We start from the raw sequence: 19,093 nt of genomic DNA, 5'->3' as shown, positions 1-19,093 counted from the left end.
ATTTTTTTCAGTTTGAATTAGGGGCCAGAAATTTGACTCTGTGGGATAGAGCATTTCAAACAGAGGGACAGCAAGCGCAAAGGCCCCAAGGCAGGAATGAGCTTGGCTTGTCTGAGAGGCAGCATGGAGGCCCAGGTGGCCGCAGTTCAGTGCAGCAGGGAACAGAGCTGGTCAGAGGTGGGCAGGAGCCAGACCACGCAAGGTCTCAGAGACCACTGCCAGGGGTTCAGGTTTTATTCCAAATGGGATGGGAAAAACTGGAGGGTTTAAGCAGTGGGGGTGATCTGACTTTTGCTTGTGAGTCTCACTCTGGCTGCCGAGAAGAGGTGCAAGATAGAAGCAGAGAAGTTCATTAAGAGGCTGAGAGTCCAGGCAAGACGTGGTGGTGGCTTGAACAGTGGCAGCTAGGGTGGAGGTGGTGGGGAGTGGCACTGAGGATCTATTTTGGAAGTGGGGCCAGAAAGCCTTGCTGGTGGATTGGCTGTCAGCAGCCCCGCCCTGGGCCAGATGGTAGTCTCGGGGGAGGGAAGCATGGAGCAGCCACTTGGACAATTCGCCTCTGTCCCATTGCATGAGAGGGACAGAAGTCTGCGTGGGGTGGGGACTTAGGCAGAGGCCAAAAGGCCAAGGCCAGAGTCTCAGGACCCCTATTGTCCAGGACCAGGACTGGGCCCAGAACCCGCTTGGAGCTAGTGGGGTGTCATGAAGAGCTGGAGAGGCAGGAGAGAGCAGTGGGCCTGAGAGCAGGGCCCCCACTCCCTCCCATAATGCTGTGCGCATTCCTGCTTTGTTTTACTCCTGTTCTGTTCTGTAATTACAGAAATTACAGAGGGTTGCTTCAGACTGCAATTACTCTACTCGCTTTTCTTTCTTTCTGAAACTGCAGTTTAGGAAAAAAATTAATATTGGGTTTGGCTTAATTCCAAGAGGAAATAAAATGCAGTTTATTCTCTGCTTTAGGGAAAAATGCTGGGCCCAATCAATTGGAAAAAGCTTTATTGAGCATCTGTTGTGCACCCAGACCCATGCCAGCTCCTATCAAGGGAGAAGAGCCAGCATTTACTGAATATGTGTTGTGTGCCAGGCATTTCACAGGTGCTGTAACATCCACTCCTCGTTCCATTTCTGTAAGCTAAACGCAAATGCACCCATCTGACAGATAAGGAAACTGAGGTTTGCCAGCCTGGGGCTATTCTATTGCAAAGGAGTCTCAAATCGCTTAGTGATTTAGGACTTTGCTTGCTATTCAAAGTGTGGTTCCCTGCGGGGCAGTATTGGCACCACCAAGGAGCCTGTTAGAAATACGGAACCTCGGGCCCCCTTCAGACCATGGCATCATGGTCTGCGTGTTAACCAGGTCCTGTGATTCAGGTGCTTGTGGCAGCTGCAGAAGCTGTTGGGCAGGGATGACCTTGATTGTTTCATGGATCTTGATTCAGGGGCTAGGTATTGAGCTTGCTTGAGTCTCAGTTTCCTCATCTATAAATACGACCCTGTAACACTTCATAGGACTGTTGTGAAACTGAAGCGAGATAATGCATGGAAAGAGGCCGGGGAATGCAGAAGGCCTGGCACACAGCAAGTATTCAATAAATAGCAGCTTAGAGTGTCACCGAATGAGATGAATGGCCATGGGAGAGCTTTGTAATTGAGAAAACATCATATGAATCTGAGGACAAATTAATGGCTGATGATCAGGTGCAGAAGGTTAGAGGGAGGCTGGAACTGTACAGGTGGAGGGCAGGTACTGTGGGCAGCCCTTGTCACGCATTGCCCCCGAGGTCAGGGAAAACTCCCTGGAGAAGGTGCTCTAATGGAGAAGGGGCAGCTGGACAGGGTTTCCAAGGCCTCAGGACTTAGGCCTCAGAGGCTTTAGCCCAATTTGGGGGCAAGGAGTCGATCTTTGCCAGGGTTCAAGTTGCAAGCAAAACGCACAACTGCAGGTTGAGATGGTAGGCTCTCATCCTGGGACCCTCAGCCAGTAGGGCTTGGGGCCAGGCGCTATGCAGCCTCCTTCCTGGTCATGCCACACCAGTACGCCTGGTCTACACTAGCAGTCTACAGAGACAGCTGATGGCTGGCCCAAGGGCACATGGCACACAAGTGGTATGACCCTTACAGACCTTCAGCACCCCAACTCTTGGCCCACTGCACACTCCTACTTGAGAGATTAAGAAAAGCAGCTCCACATCTTGGAGCAAACCCCTCAGCTGCCTCTACATGCCTGAGAGGTAATATGCAGACCCATTTTTAATAGCATTAATTGAATACCTACTCTTCACAACACCCCAGTGTAACTTTCAAGTAAGTTCCTTATTTTCTCTAGCGTTTGTTTCCTCATTAGGAAGTAGGGCCAACGGTAACCACTTCACACACTGCAAGACCTACATTTGAGTTTTCTAGCACTGTGCCTGGCCCAGCAAGTGCTAAATACAGCAAAGCTAAAATGATTATTAGTCCCATTTTGCCGATGATGGTACTGATGCTCAGAGAGGCCAAATGAGCTGCCCAGGGCCCCATGGGATTTAACCCAGGCCCTCTGAATTACAGTCTGGTGGTGTCTGCTCACCCAGCAGGTGCCTCCCCCATACTGGCCTCTGTGAAAGTCTCTGAAGCCTTAAATGTGGCTTTACGACCCGTCTGGGCCTGCCTGCTGGGTTCTGGGTGGGGCGAAATCGGACTGCACAGAGACCAGTCCACCTGGCCTCACAGTCGTACGACGGCCAACAAAACAGAGGCTCCCACCCTTTCCTTCTGCTTGTAGCCTCTGAGAACCTGAAGTCTGGTGCACTGGGTGCCTCCAAAACCAGAATGTAGGAGAAGGCTAAAGGATATCCCACCCCAACAACCAGAGTGAAAAAGATCAGCTTGATAATTGCTGAAAGCTCAACAAAGCCATCCAAAGAGGAAATGAACTCCAGAAATCAGGGAGTCTTGGTTCCCTTTCTTCTGTGGTTGCATTAAAAAAAATCTACAACTTTTCATTAACAAAGAAGGAAAGTAAAAGAGAGCTCAGCGTGTAGAAAGGAAGTGAGCTGGGCACTTACTAATGTGCCAGGGCCTCTAAATGTCTTATTATATTAACTTGCTATTATCACCCACCTCTGTTTTACTTAAGGATAAACTGAGGCACAGAAAATAAACTGACTTGCCAAAGGTCTTCCAGCTAAGATCTAGCAGGGTTAGAATTGAACCCAGGCAGCCGGGCTCCTGTGCCCATGCTCTTAACCACTCTAGTGTGCTATTTCTATGGGGTGCCTGGGGCACCCCCAAGCCCACCTCCAGGGAGTGTATGAGTGGCCCATTTCTAGCAGGCAACTCCCTTCAAAACAAACCCTGACAGGGATAAGGTCTGCTGCTCTTTTTAAGAAGCCCAAGAAAGGCTGCTGGCACTAGACCCTCTCTCTGAACAGGCATGGTCCTATTGGGCAAGCCCTGTAGGCATCCCGAGAGCCAGTGAGAGGTCACATGGGATCTAGGTCCAGCAGCTCTCACCAGGCCCCTGGGCCCAGGACTCTAATTAGAGTCTCCCGGGAGGCAGCCAGCCCCAAGGGGTGGCCCCAGTTCTGTTCCAACTGCAAACATTGCCTATGTGCAGCAGCAGCCAGAAGGCTCAGCCTTAGGACCTGTCTGCAGGGAGAGGGCTTTTCCAGAGACTGACAGGAGAGCAGGAAGGGCAGGTAGCTTGACTCCAGAGTCCACAGGCTAGCTGTGTGATCTGGAACCAGTCTCTTTCCCTCTCTGTGCCTTTTCCTTCCTTGTGCAAGGAGAATTGGACTCTGACTTCTAGGGCATCTTCTAACTTCTATCTTTGTTCTCATCTCATCCTGGTTGTCTCGCTCACACGATCAGTGGTTTGCCAACATCTGTTCTCGCTCCTAATTGTCTGCAGTGCCTTACTGAGCACCTCGCTTTGTCACGGCAATTTTCAACTCAATCCAATCCAATCTAACCCACATTGCCGGTGCACCTCCAGGGAGCCAGGTCCCACGCTGGGTGCAGGGGATAAAGATGTAGCTGGAGTCTGAGTTTTGCTGCCACTGAGCTCTCAGGACAGCTGGGAGATGAAACCAACATCCGCATGATAAGTTCTCCTGAAGCCCAGAGGAGAAATGGCACCCTGCCCAGGGGGTCTGGGTTTCAGCAAGCAACCAGGAGAGGAGGGCACTGGGCTGATGGGAACGGGACAGAAGTAGAGACATTCCTTTTATAATCACAGCTACTGAAGCAGGACTAAAATTCTTGACTTCTGGTCCATTCCAGGCAGAGTGAACAGGGCAAAATGCGCAATGCATTTTGAGATGGTGAGGTGCTTAGGTTGGTTGGCTAGAATCTGGGGTGATTTAGCACTCACAGGGAGATGATCGGTAGCAAATAAAAGGCTTTGAATGTAAGCAAGCAGAGGGGTGTTGTACTCTGTAATAGAATAGTAATCATACAGGTCGTTTATTGACTGATTATTATGTTTGATGCATTCATGGATGATCATATTTAACTCTCACAAAACTCCATTGCACACATGCAGAAAATAAGGCTCAAGACATAATGCAATTTTCCCAAGGTCCCAGTCCAGGAGGCAGCAGCTTGATTCCAAAGCCCATGCTTCTAAAGGCCCTTGTCCACTGTGGGCATCGGGACAGGGGAGTCTGGGGCCACCGGCGCCTTTCAGGTAGGGAGATTTCTTCGAATAGTGATTTGGCAGCTGTGTGGGTGAGTGGGAGGGGGTGGGAGGGCCTGAGCTGGTACCATGGTGGGAGCCATGGGAAGGCCTGGTCCCTCTACACAACTTGGCTTTTCTCCTAATGGCTAATTCATCCTATATACCCACCTACACTGTCAACTCTGTATGAACAGGACCTGGGTCTTCAACTGCCGCTGCTTCCCTGTAGCAGCTCAAACAGTGCTAGACGCAAACGTGCTCTCCTGAGTTCCTATGTCTGTGACGGGGTCGTTGTTGTTACCAGTCCTGGAGACATGTCTCTTTTGGAGAAGGCGGTGTCCAAAGCAGTGCCGTGCTGGCACAAGGAGCTCTCACCAGAGCAAACAAGAAGCCAGATTTGGGGCAGCTGCTGATTTCTGTGGTGTGAACGCTCCCACCACAGCCGGTTCTGGCTACCACCATGAGGTCACGGGATTGTGAAGAGATGAGCACACTACGCGAGTGGGCTCTCGACTGCTTCCTGCAGGGAAAGCTCCAGATAGCAACTCCTGGGCCGGCACCAGAGCAGACACTGCAGCTCCTGTGGGTGCAGCTGGAGGGAGGAGTTTAGGGCCCCTTCATGGATGCTTGGGAGTGGGGAGGGGGGAACTGAGGAAAGTGGGAAGGAGGAAGGAAAAAGGAGAGTGAAGAAAATGGCGAGAGAAGGAGAGTGGAAGACAGGGAGAGCAGCTGACTGGCAGGGAAAAGGACACAGAAGGAACACAGATATTCTGTGATCTCACTGAAGCTCTGGGAGAACCCAGGGAGGAAGGGAGCCCACGCTGTAGTAATAAGAAATCTGTGGTTGGAGGAGCCTAAGTTCACAAGTGGCTGAAGAGCTGAGATTGAAACCCAGGTGGAAGGGCCTCCTCACTGACTTCCTTCCATTCATTCTACTGGGATTTTAGGTGGGTAAGCCCATCAGTCTCAGCCTTCCAAGGAGGGCCCAAGGCACTAACTGAGAATACAACCTGAGCCGGGAGCACGGGAAACCCACAGTGGGACAGGACGAGGTCTCCAGCCTCCGGACCTCTCAGTCCTGGTACAGGTTGCTTCTTCCTTCCCACCTTCTCCTGGCTGGTGCGGGGAATTCTGAAGCATTTCCGGTCCAGGGGAGGCCTCTACCAAGGCCCCTGGCTCAGCAGGCCAGAAAGGATCAATTCAGAGCAGAAAATAAAAGTGACCTGATGACCACCTAGCATTCTCTGAAATCACTTTCTGCCTTTTAAGACACACTTGAAAGAAAACCAGGAAGTTAAATAACTTCTCTCCTGTTCAAGATACAATTGCAAGGCTCTGAAGGTCATTAGGATAAAGGCCCTTTAAGATCTCAGGTTTGGGGGAAAAAAACAACAACTTAACACTGCAGGGACTGGCTGAACTAAATGACAACCTGTAATAAATCACACGCAGACACGCAACCCAAGTGGAAAGCGGCCTCCGTGTCACAGAATGGCACTTCAGTTACAGTGGCCCTGGCGTGTCCACGGTTCCTGACCAAGTGTCCACACCTGGACTCTATTTCCTCCTCTCCACAGCTCTGGAGACTGTCAGTCCCATTCAAGAGACAAGTGCGCTGACACCCTGAGGGTAAACTGTCTGGACCAAGGTCACACAAAGCCGCAAGCAGAGCTACCAGGGATCTCAAACTAGTGGCCAAACGGGTCCTACCTGTGTTTGGTTGAGTGGCATCAGCTTAGAATTTTAAAACATGTGTTCGTATGCTTTGCGGGCACACGTTTTCCAACTTACTGCAAGCCCTACCATGACTGCCATCTTGTTCCCAACCACTTTACTTGGTTCTTCAACCTGCCTGGCCCTCCATGGCCTTTGAGTTTGCAATCCTAACATACGCGATGCAACCCAGAGAGCTCTTTCTCTAAGCCGTGTAGAAGGAACAGGTTAGTACTGCCCCTTCCTTAGGAGGATATGCAAAAATCTTGGGGGGAGTTATGTTTATAAAAGCTCACTCAGTATTATAATTTTATATTTGGGAAACAACAAATCCTACTGTTATCTTAATATCAGCTCAGTTATATTGAAAAAAAAATGTCCAGAGAACCACTTTAGGACACTTTGCAAGAATGAGGGAGTATATTTTTAGAGTCAGTTAAGGGTCAGATTCCAGGTTCTCAAATATTTCCCACCAGAGAAAGCTCATTTCCTTTTTAAAAGACTGAATGAATGCTCACTTCAGCCAATGCGCCTGATGCATCTGTTCTTGATTCATCCACTTAGCTTTCAAAAAGAACCTTTGCAGTAGGCACCCTCCCTTCTTTATAAAGCGAAACACTCCACGTAGCAAGAATAACCTACCCATTTGGGGAAAGTGAAATTTTTACTGAGCAGTTTTCTCAAGTTCCATGCACAATCGACAAATTCCAGGGGTATTCACAGACTATTTGTCACGAGCCATTATAGGGGCAGACAGAGCAAGGCAGTAGCTACAGGCACTGGCCTAGAGGAAATGAAACCTGTTGTTGTTGCTTTTAATTGATTTTGAGAGAGAGAAAGAGAAGCATCAGTTCGTTGTTCTACTTATTTATGCATTCACTGAGTGCTTCTCATATGTGCCCTGACTGGGGATTAAATCGGCAACCTTGGTGTATGGGGATGACGCTTCACCAACTGAGCGACCTGGCCAGGGTAAGTAAATCTGGTTTTGAGTCTCAGTTCAGGTGCTGTGTGACTGAAGGTTAGTCACCAATCTCTCTCAGACAAAGGTGATAGTATCTACTCTTAGGGCTGCTGTGAGGATTAAATGGGAGAATACGTAAAGTGGTTATAATGTACACCACCTGGAACACAGTAAATACTTGCTACCTGGCGATAGTAACCAGATTAGGTCTATCATTATTTGTTTTTGTTTTTGTTTTTGTTTTTTTATAGCTGTAGGGGAAAGTCCAGGGTAGAATGCCAAAATTACCTTAAGCTACAGGCAATCAGTATAAGGGAATGATGGGAGTCAATGGGAAAGGCTGACCAAATCAAATTCTGGGAGCAAAGTGTTTATTAAACACCATTCCCAAAGTGGACGTGTGGCGTGCCTATCCTGTGAGCAGCACATTCACTCAAACCCTGGGTAAACCTCAACTGCCTTCATTCGTCCCGACGCTTCTCCCGGCTTCGTGGCATGGTCTCAGGCTCACAGCCTCCCACCCTGTCATCCAGCCCCGGGACGGGCAGTGGACAAATGGCCGTCCCCTCCTGGAATCCAGAAACAGGTTGCTATCTCCAGGGGTGGGTTGGCACAGACAGGTTTGCGGAAACAAACAAAATGGCTGCTTGCCTCCAAGTGGTCAGGACCCCAGCTCTCGCCATTGCTTCTGAAACAGCCAAAGGCCTGAGTCCAGCACCCTCTTTCTGCTTCCAGAATGGAATGGGGTTGTCTGCCAGCTCTCATCACATCTCTGCCAGCATGCAAATGATGAACTCCGGGGTTTCTCAGGGTGTTAACCCCATGCTCTCCAATTCCCGAGCAGGGAAGTAAATCTACTGTGCCAGCTGTGCAGGAGCGAGAAATGAAGGTGTGTGGGTGAGAGTATTTTCCAAAAGCGTTTGCAGTGTGGAGTCATTTGGATAACCACAGATTGAAAAACAATTTCCCTTAGTGTGGTATGCACATACACTTTTAGGGACAGTTCATTTGCAGGGAGGTACATCAATCACGTTTTTCGAATGCAAAAAATATTTATGCATATTTTTGGTGATGAGGGCTGTTCATTCTGATATTCACCAGCCTGGAATAAAGAGCCTGTTGTTTGTCATTCTTTTAATTCTCACCCAAGGACATGTTTACTGGATTTAGAGGGGGCAGTCAGAGATGTAGGAGGAAAAAGAGAGAGAGACAGACAGACAGACATTGATGTGAGAAACATTGATCAGTTGCCTTCTGTATGTGTCCCAGCTGGAGACTGAATCTGTTACCTAGGTACTGTATGTGCCAGCATCAGGAAGTGAACCAACAACCTTCTGGTGTAAACAACAATGCTCCAACCAACTAAGCCACTCGGCCAGAGCATGTCTTGGTTTAGCCGTTCCACTCTTCCAACCCCGCAAATTAGAAGCAATGCACGGTTGGGGCTTGATGGTCTACCTACCTTACCTCACAAAAGTCCTAAGAGGTAGTCTATTACCTCTATTTTGCATATAAACACACTGAGGCTCAAAGAGGTGAAATGACTTCCCCAGAGTCACACAGCTAGGAAGTGGCTTTGACTTTGCACCAAAGCTGAGGTTTGGAGCTACCCTGCTGTACTGCTTCCCCATCCCTCCTGTGCTGGAATGGTCCCTCCTGGCCCATCAGATCTCGGTAAGAACTCTCCTTAACAGTCTTTAGAGAGGTTACAGTGCTCAGAGCTGGCTCCCTTCTGGGTCCTGATGCCGCCATCCGCCCTCCCCCTCACAGTGTCCCTTTCCAGTCTTCCCCACCACCCCCAATCCTCAGCAGTAGTTTGTGGTTTAAATCCCACCTTCACTTCTGGCGTGCTTGCATGATCTGGGGAAAAAGTCACTTTACCTCTCTTCATTTCACTTTGTGCCTCCATGAAGAAAGTGAAGGTGATTATCCCTTTCTGCCAAGGTCATAGGAAGGACGAAACTGGACAAAGCCATTTCCTCACACCTACTCCCAGCCCCACCAGCCCCAAGCATCCTTTATGGGGAATCTCAAACCCTAGACACAGTCCCCTCCGCTCTCTCCCTTGCTCCAGCAGCTCCTGAATCAGCATTCAACACACATCACTCCGCCTTGTACAACGCCATTATCTCCGGAGGACACAGGCTCCGTTGCCATGGCAACCAGAGTCCTTCCACCAACTCTATTTAATAATTTTTCAACAGTGGATCTGGGCTGACTTGGGGCAGGAGGAAAAGCACTGGGTTAGGGGTTAGAAGCTCTAGGTCATTGTACCCATGGGCCTGGGACTGCTCTCTTGGCCTTGGTTTACCCATCTGTAATGCAGAGGTGTCCGAAATGGGTGGGTTTTGTGGCTTTCTCTGGCCTAGAAAAACCTGAGAAATAGCCTTTGAGGTCCAGGAAGTGAGAGGAAAGGAACACAGAGCTACTGAAGAGGGCTTCGAGGTTTGAGTGACATTTCAAGTCCACAAGAAGAACCAGAAGCTGCCTTTGGTGACTGCACTCTCTCCTTCCGCTGACTTGCCTGCAAAATGTCACTTTTCAGACATGAACACAATCTCTGTGACCCTCCATGTTCAGGGCTGGGTTGGGTAGGAGACAGATTTTCTTGCACCCATCACAGCCCTCACTCTGCCCAATATGCAGATGTGCAAACTGAGGCTCAGAAAGGGCAAAGGGGTTGTCTGTGGTTACCCAGCAAGTAAAAAGTCCAGACATCCAGAAAGGCCAAGTCGGTGGTGCCCAGAGAAGAGAGCCAGTCCGCTGCCCTGTCCCTCTGCCCCACTCAGCCTACAGATGACCTTGCTCCAGCTCCCACCTATGTGGCCTCTGGCTCTCACTTAAGGAGTCACACAATCAAAAGCAAGAGGTAAGTACCTACTATGTGTCCTCCATGATGCTGGGCGCTGGAGACCCAGAAGACACAGCATTTCTGCTCTTAGGAAATTTATGGTTTTCACTGTGAGCAGCTCTTCAAAGCAGAAACAATGCCTGCTTTGTCTTCATGAGCCACAGAAGGGCCTGGAACACAGTAGGTGCTCAAATTTTTATTTTGTAGAGTTGTTTGTCCACGTTTGCTCCTGACGGACAATCTCCCCAGAGTAGCAACTGGTGTCCCCAGCTCCAAGAAACTGCTGCAGACCCAGTGCCGGGGGTGAGACTGGTATGAACGAGCCTCTGTGACTTGTCTGGCTCCGAGGGAGGGGGTTGGTCTGCCCTGGCCTGCGATGATGGCACCACTTCTAGGCATAGCCACTGTGGCCCAGTGGTTCTATTTAACTCCTCTGGGGTTGGCATTCTCATTTAATACTCGTGGCATAATTAACAGTGCCACATCTGCACTGTCATTAGTGGCATTCACTGCCATTTGAGAAAGGGCTCTTATCTTCCCTAGTCATTAGTCTCAGGAGGCTATTAAGGGGGAAATGGAGGAGGAAGTGGGGCATGCAGCCTCCCTTTCCCTGTTTGCATGCCAGGAACTGCTGATTGTCCTGTCCAGCCCAAACCCCTTGGCTTTATGGACTGAGAACACAAAGCTCAGAGAAGGGAAGGACCCTGACCACCACCCCCAGCAGGCTCAGGCTTTTGGACTGGAGGCTGCTGTCCCACTTCTTTCTTGGGTCTGCAAGCCCAGGCCTTGGGGCCCTGCAGACCCGGGTCTGAGTTGCAGCTCTGCCGCAGAGCCAGGGGCCACCGTGGACAACTGCACGAGTTCAGTTTCCTTATTGAGGATCCTGGGACACTGCTTGGAAAGTGCCCCACTCAGTGTCTGGGTCACAGTCAAGCTCAAAACTGGGGCTTGTACACATCTGATTATTTGGGTTACCCTGCCAAACCAACTTATTAAACGTGTACATGTAATACATGTATGCATTCAAATTCTATTGTCACAGGATACTCTCCAGTAAGACTTCTTCCCTACCCCCAAGCCCACTTCTGTTTTTTAATCATAGGTGAGTTCTTGACCTCAAGCTCTGGAAACATCTGATGTGGGAGCAAAGAGGTTCAGGCAGCAGTGAGGCTGGATTGCAGGATGGAGCTCAGCATGGGGATCCAGTTGTTCAGTGTGCTGGGCAACCCAGAGCTGGCAGCTCCACCTCCCCTGGCCTCAGGGTGGTCCTCCTGCCCGTGGGGACAGTGGCACCCATCCCCTGGCACTGTTCTCACAAGCCTCGGGAAGCCCAGGCCTGGTGCCCAGCAGGCTCTCCATACTTGGTGGTCAGGGCCAGGCTGGCCACACAGACAAGGGACACATCAAACCCTCAGGTATCCCTGCTTCCCCCAGCACCCCAGAAGTCAGTTCCTAAAACTTGCGATATTTCAGTCTTCAGCACAGATAGCAGTTCAAGGGCAGGGGGAAGGTGAGGTCATTGTCGGGGTGAGTGGTTTCCATTCCACTCCCCTCCCCTTCCACCCTCTTGTCTGGACACAGCTCGGCACCACACTGCCCCCTCCTCCAGGGGGCCCAGTGTTCTAAGGATCATGTCTGAACACTTTCCTATACCTTCCTGGTTATCAAGGCCCTCAGATCCTTCTAGACAATCTTGCAGGGTCCTTAGTGTTCATTTTCACCCAAATCCATCTAGATAAGCACATTTGTGAACCTGCATGTGTGTCTGAGAGAATCATCCCTTCCTTTCTACCCACACACCACCACCACGGCAAAGACACCTTTGCCGCCGGCCAGAGCTCAGGTAAGATGCCATGGCCCTTTTCTCCTAAACCTCAGGCTGTGCCTCCCCACACTCCCCTGCAGACTCCATCCCTGTGCACTCGGCTCTCTGCTCCCTACAGATCCCAGCTAGTCCAGGCACCTTCTCAAGGGGCTACCTGGCAAACTTATATTTGGACCTAGTAAAGGTGATTCCTATCAGCTGGGAAACCAGAGGTCAGGGATAAGGGCATTCAGGGCTCCCTGAGCTTCAGTTTCTCCATCCAAAAGATGGAGATAATGGTAATAACATATTTCACTTGGAGCTACCAGGGCTATTGCACACTTCAATTGAGAAAGCACTTAATGAAATTCTACATAAATGTTAAGTGTGCATGTACTCACGTGTGTGTAAAGAGGCTTATTTGAGTCAAGGTCATTCTGATCTTAGCTTTATGAGAAAACTAGCTTTAAAAATGTCTATTTTTTGTTTGAAAAAAGATTCTTCTTCAGCATATAAAAGACTGTATTTTCTTTCCCTGGAATTCTTCATACAGGATCAAAACAAAGAAGAGCTGCAAGAGCATATTTTTTCCTGCAAACTGTAAAGTACCGTTTTGATGTCCAGGAATATTGTTATAAGCCCTATATCCCAGCAAACAGCAACACTGATACCAAATGTCATTGCTTACTTCCTTGTGGCTTCTGCCCTCCCCCTGTACAGAACCTCCTCACCAAACAATAAGGCCATGAGAGCAACCTGCTGTCAATGTCTTTCAGGGCATCTTTGACCTTGAATGTCTCTCTGGCCAGGGCTCAGTTATCTCAAGAGCTGGCATGTGACACTGATCTTGCAGACACTATGCAGCTGACAGGTGGGCAGAGCTGCAGGCCACTGTCCGAGGCAGCATCCTCCAACCTGGCCTGTGTGCCAGGATCCCATCCGGCCCAGGAAGCTGGGGGCCCCTTTTGCCAAGAGTCAGACCCAAGAGGGCCCCTGAACCCCTAATGTGGCCAGTTCCACCTAGCTGCACACCCCCTACTTTCAGAGCACCACAGCCAATTGCTTTGCAAGACCTGGACTCCTTGTAATTTCCAATTTGTGAGAAATGTAAAAATAGAAGGCCTTTCGCTGCAGGCCGCTTGCATCAAATCGGAAGCCACTTCCATGTCATGTCAGATCACGATAAATGAAGCTGATGGCTTTGTCGGCCACTCTCAGTGGCTTCCAGAACAGCCAAAGGGTGATGACAAAGTGGGGATGCCTAAGAACGAGGGAAAGATACCTGGGTGTACAACGTCAACACAGGTTTTAAATGAATTTAAAGTCTAAGTCACAGATATATGGCAACCGGCTGGGCAACTGGGTGCGAACTCCAGTTCTGCAACTTAGCAGCTGAGGGACACTAGGTACAATTCATCTCTTTGGGCCTCAGCTTCCCCGGTTATTAAACAATGGCTGTCCTGCTATGGGCCTTTCAGAGCTTTGGAAAAGCTCCAGGGACAGAAAAGGATGGGACGTGCTCTCTAACTGTGCAGCTCCTTAAATGGGGGGGCCACAGTCCTTGCTAAGTGACAACACCAGGGACTTTTCCATTGTGACTGAGTTGGGGCTCCAGGGCCATCGAGAAGCCCAGCAACCCTGCATGCAGCCAGCGCCCAAACCTCTTGCCTTATCTGTTTCTTCATCTGCACAGGGGCAATTCCACTACATACCTCGTAGGGTTTTGTGAAAATTAAATGCAATAACATTAAGTAAAGCACACACCACATTCCCTAGCAAATCATCAACTTCCGATAATGGTTAGTTATTATTATTGTTGATATTATCATTGGAAAAATACTGAGTGGGCTTTTTTTCCCTGTTCATGACTGAATCCAAGCCTGCACTGAAATATCACAGCTTGTGTTCACACCTACAGCCTGTGCCAGGCAACCCTTGTCTCTGCTGTTAGCTGGCTCCCCACTTACTCCCTCATCCCCTTCTCCTGGCTCCTGAAGGCTTCAGGTGAGCTCCAACAGAACATGCTGGAAGTTCATAAAGCTCACTGGGGCACATTTCCTGGAAAGCCCTATTTTGGAGTCCACATCTAGCCTCCTACCCTTTCGCCCATTCTAGCGCCTTTCTTTCCCTCTACCTCCTAGTGACCTTCAGAGAATGGGAGAAAGGTGATAAAAGGGACTCCTGACGCTGGGCCCATTTGCGGAGCTGGAGCCGAGAAATGCCACAGGGCAGTGGACAAGTGTCTGATGAAATCCTTCCTGAGAGGGGGCCTTGCTGCTCTTCGCCACTGGAGTCAACTCAAGGCTGTTTTCATCACACCAAGGGCTGTGCTCTGCCCACCATCCCCTGGGCACAGAGAGGCTGGGGTGACTGCATGGTTGAACTGAAGGGGCAGTTCTGACATGGGCAAAGACAGGCCTGAAGCTGAGTACACCTCGGGCCAGGTGACAGGGACGAGCTTGGGCATCCCACCCGCTCCCAAGGACAAAGGGGATTTATTTTGGGAAGAAGGGGACCTGAGGCGGCAGGCAAGGCTTAACAGATAGGGGCTGGCACTCAGACTGTGATGCACACACAAGCAAGAGAGAGGAAAAAGGTGTGCCCAAGTTCCAAGTGGTTTGGGACACCTCTATCTCCACTGACAGGAAGTGTCTCTTTGTGACGGCGAGAAGCTGCTTGGCTTTCATTCTTTATTTCACGTTGCTCTTACCACGTGCCAGCAAGGTAGAGGAGCAGCCTGCTGGCAGACCCGAGGGGCCTCACTGTCAGTCATCAAGTCCCATCACCCCACCACATCACTCTGTGGAGGTGAAGACCTACGTCTAGAGACTCAGCAGCAATGATGCAAGTGTTGGCTGGGAAATTAGAAGTTCGGGTTCAAATCCCTGCTCTACCTCGTCTTGCTGTGTGACCTTGGGAAAGTCACTTCCCCTCTCTGAACCTCAGTTTCCTTACCTCTGCAGTGGAGGATTAGAATTGTACCTGCTGCACAAGGTTATTGAGGAAGCTGGGCACATTGGAAGCTTTCAGTACTCCATTCCTTCCTTCCAGCGGGGACAAGAACCTCCCCAAGGTCACCTGGCCAGAAAATGTCAGTACCCTAGCTCAAGTCCAACCCATCCAGGGCTCATTCCTGGTCATGGTCTCAGATGGCTCAATTGCACCGGTATATATTGTAGGTAGGTCCACCTTCCATCCATGCTGGCTTTATTCTAAGACACTTCCTGAGTGCCCACTGTGTGCTGGGCCATGTGTAAACAAATTCATGGCTTTGGAGCTCCTGGTTGCCAGGCATGTAAAATTCGGGGGGCAACAGCTGTTGTGCTTCTTTCAGCTTTGATGGACTTGGTCTTTTTCTTTGTTATTACCCTCTGAGTTGCCTAACTCCTTGGCCCTCAGAAGCACCTCCCAGCCCCACCTTGAGATCCTAGGGGACCTACTTCTTACCACGCTTCCAGTGCTGGCACAGTCACACATTAGGAAAGACGGTTCCCGCTTTCTCTCCCAGGCAGCTGCCTCTCTCCTGTGTGGCTCTTAGGGATCGCCCCACTCTGCAGATGCTATGCCAGACAAGCCAGGCAGTGTGTCCCGCTGAACTCACTGTTTGTCCTTCAAGGACTGGCCCTCTGAGCCAGTGCTTTGCTGGAGAGAGAGAGTGCTTTCTTTGTTTGCTGCCTGCCTCACAATTTATATCTGAGGCTCAGGAGAGACTCAGCCATTTTGCCCTGGTTGCTCTGGGAAAAGGTCCCTCCCACTCCTTGCTCCAGAGAGAGACAGAGGGTGCGAGAAGCCTGTAGTCCCACTGACCTCCTTTGTTCTAAAATTTGGGAATTGAGGTAGCCTTTTCAGGCTCCATTATGAATACATTTTCCCCAAAGTTCCCAAAGAGAGAAGCTAGGCAATACCTAGCACCCGACAACCCGCTCTCTCACCAAATACCCACCTGGTGTCACAGAAAAATGAAGGTCAGTTCCAAAGTCCACTTGCATAGCCTGACAGTCTCTGATTTGGGGGTGTCACCAAAGCTCAGGAGCCATTTTATTCAGCACCCCCTCCCCCTGCCAGTTGTTCATGTGGATGAGGCTGAGCTTTCCAGAGACAGGAAGGTAAAGCTCCAGCCTCACATTAGGAAGAAATGGGGTGTTATCATTTGGCTTTTTAAAATCCAATTTTCTCCTTAGGGTCACGTTTATTTTGGGAGGATACTAGCTCAGAGACTCAGTTGGGGGACGGGGGAGAGCTGCCAGGTCTGAGCTCCTTGTCTGAAGACTAAGCCAAGCGAGGACAGGGCATCTGTGGTTGCCAGCCGTGGGGATGTGGGGGTATGTGGCGACCTGATGGTCTTTGCCTCCGGGCAGCCATAGCAGGCACAGTCGCCATCCCCCGGGGAGTAAATGCCAGAACACAAGACAAGGTGAGAGCGGTGCCCTGGAGGCAAAGGGACACAGTCCTTAAAACCTCCGGTGGAGCCCCTTCACCTCACATCCCTTAGGGGAAAGGAGAGGGGAGAGCAGCCAGAGCTTGTGTGCGCTCAGCCCAAGCCATGGTGCGCTTCTCAGCCAACATTTCTTGAGAGCTGGAGCTGCCCTGGGATAGGGAGGAGGGGTCCCGTCCCCCAAGTCGCTGGCCTCCTCAGCCTTTGGAGAATAAATGATGGGCACTGCTCTATCTCGACGCAGCTGACTCTGAGAGAGAAAAGTGGCGCATGGTCCCTCAAACATTCACTCCTGGGTCCCCTACTACCCCCTGGGGAATGGACGCGACGCTTCGACGGCTCCAGCAGAGTCCGGGGCCAACCCGGGGGTCCAAGCCGCCCCGCGACGAGGAAAGGACATGCGATTCTGGTGACTCTCCCTCGAGTCCCCTGCCCTCCGAGCCTCCCTAGGGAATGGTCGGGACCATGGTCGACGGGCGGAGCGGCGCTCTGGATCCTTCACGTGGCCCCAGGCGAGGCGAAGTGCGGGGTTAGAATCTCCGGGTGTCCGCCCACCACCCCGCCAGGCCCACCGCGGCGGCTCGGGGCGCCTGGCTGTCCCGCGCCGACTGTCCCGGGCTTTGCGCCCCGCGCCCCGACGCCGGCCGTCCGTTCCTACCTGCGGCCCGGGCTGCGCGGCACGGCGGGCGCTGCGCGGGCAGCTCGGCCACTCCCGGAGCTCCGGGCGCGGGGCCGCTCTCCGCACGGTCCGCGCTGCGCTCCCAGCTTCTCGGTTCCTCCGCTCCGCGCAGCTTGCCCGCAACCTCGCCGCTCGCTCGGTCTTTCGAGGGCGGGCGGAGGGACGCGGGGAAGGGGGGCGGCGGGGGAGCGCGGGACGGAGGGGCGGGCGGCGCGGGCGGGGGCGTGGCCGCCGCGCAGGAGCCCGCCCACCTGGGGAGGCGCTTGCCCGCGCCTCGCGCCCCGGCGCGGGCCCACCTCCCACCGCCCCCCGGCCGCCGGCACAGGGGCCGCGCTCCCAGCTGCTCCCTCGCAGCGTCTACGCCTGGAGCCTCCGTCCTTTCCCTCATCCCTACTGCCGTCCTTCTCTTATCCATCTTCCCTCTTTCTCCCATGTCCCCCAATACGTCTCCCTTGCTTCTCCCCTTTCTCCTTTCTTCTCTCTCTTCTTTCCCCACTGCCTCTCTTAACTCTCTCTTCTGTCTGGCTGGCTCCACGCTCCCTTCCTTCTCTCTCTCACTCTTCCCTGACCCTCCAGTCTGCCCTCGTCCTTACCTTGGCTTTGGGGTCCTCAGGCTGTCTTGGTCTCAGTCTCCCACTCCCTTTCAACATGGATTTCTCTCTTGGTTTTTCTCTTTCCACCTCGTAAGTCTGCTTCTGTTGGTCTTTTTGTTCTTTTTTTCTCTGTCCCCCTCATCTCTGTATGTTACAGGGTCCTCAGTGTGGGTGTGGGGTGGGTTCCTGCCTCCTCTCTGCCCCCCTTCTCCTCCCCAGCAACCTCCCCTGTCAATTGCAAGGGGAACACAGCTTTCGGCCTGGAGCTAACAGCCTCTTGGGACCAGGCTGAGTGTGTGCTGTGGCAGGGAGGGGTGAGTTGGAAGGGACTCCCCATCTGCTGCCAGGGGTTGATCATAGAGACACAAATGGCTATGTGTGTTTTGGATGGACAGATGGATAAACAGAAAAGGGAAACACAGCCTGGAAAAAACACCCAGGGATGACAGCAGAACCAGAGACACCCTCTTCTGTTCCAGTTCTTAAGGTTTGACAATTGTCCCAAAGAAGCCCTTCTCCCAGCCAGTCCCAGCCTAGTGTCTGAGGGCTCCCTCCCTTCCCCTTGCTAAGTCCTGGCCACATCTTCCTTTCACAAATGCTCCTGGGAATGGGGCCATGACTGCTTTTCTCTTTGTATCCCCTAAGGACTCACAGAAAAGATTTCTTCTCTCCAGTCTGGACCTACTCTTCACCTCCTCTCTTTGTCCCCACGGGTGGCATTTGCCAATTGACTTCCCACGCCCCCCACCTAGCTCCACACTCTGATCATCATTCCTGGGGTCCCACAACACACAGTGCTCCCCAAGGTCACCCAGTATTCTCTGGTGTCTTTCCCCACACTCTCGGCCACAGCATGGAATCTTTATTTCTTTTTTGACCCATCCATTCCTCCCCCCTCACTGGTCACCAGGTCTTTGTGACCTCTACCCGTACTTCACATGAATATTTACTGAGCGCCTTCTAGTTCCCAGGCACTGCCCTAGGCTCTGGAGACACAGCAGTGGGCAAGACAGAAAGGCCGCAGACCTCAGGGTGGTCCTGCACCAGCGCGAGAGACAGGCTTTTGTCAAATAACCACACAAGCCCCGGGTGACAAGATCTGCCAGGGCCACACATTTCAGGGGCTCCCAGTCCAATTTGGGATGGTCAGGAAAGGTTTCTTCAAGGAAGTACCATTTGAACCATTTGTGGTCCAAAGGATGAGTAGGAGCCATCTGAATGGAGATGTGGGCACAGCTTTGAGCAAAGGTATGAAGTTAGCAAAGATGGAAGCTATTTTTCACTTGCTTGATATTCATTTCAACTTCTTTAAGGGATAGAACCTCAGTTTTAATATGGGGAACTTCCCCTCTTCCACTCACATTCATGTGGCTGGATGGGGTTCCCTGCTTCCA

General features: G+C 51.5%; 1 protein-coding gene across 2 annotated transcripts in view; it reads right to left on the bottom strand.

Moving 5' to 3' along the window:
- The window catches only part of SLC6A1 (solute carrier family 6 member 1), a 41,592-nt gene extending 23,798 nt beyond the window's left edge, over positions 1 to 17,794 (bottom strand). Inside the window, exon 1 of one of the 2 annotated variants that reach the window (XM_053668945.1) lies at positions 17,700 to 17,794. The gene's annotated coding sequence lies outside the window, so the exon portion shown is untranslated. Of the gene's footprint in view, positions 1 to 17,085; positions 17,261 to 17,699 lie in introns of those variants that run through there. The other variant, XM_053668944.1, reaches the window with a different exon arrangement.
- Positions 17,795 to 19,093: the final 1,299 nt, after the last annotated feature.

Source organism: Artibeus jamaicensis, unplaced genomic scaffold (assembly GCF_021234435.1).
Source record: "Artibeus jamaicensis isolate MK-2021 breed Jamaican fruit bat unplaced genomic scaffold, CSHL_Jam_final contig_519, whole genome shotgun sequence".
Taxonomy (NCBI): domain Eukaryota; kingdom Metazoa; phylum Chordata; class Mammalia; order Chiroptera; family Phyllostomidae; genus Artibeus; species Artibeus jamaicensis.
Note: the sequence above shows the minus strand (reverse complement) of the source record. Positions and strands in the feature narration are given on the sequence as shown.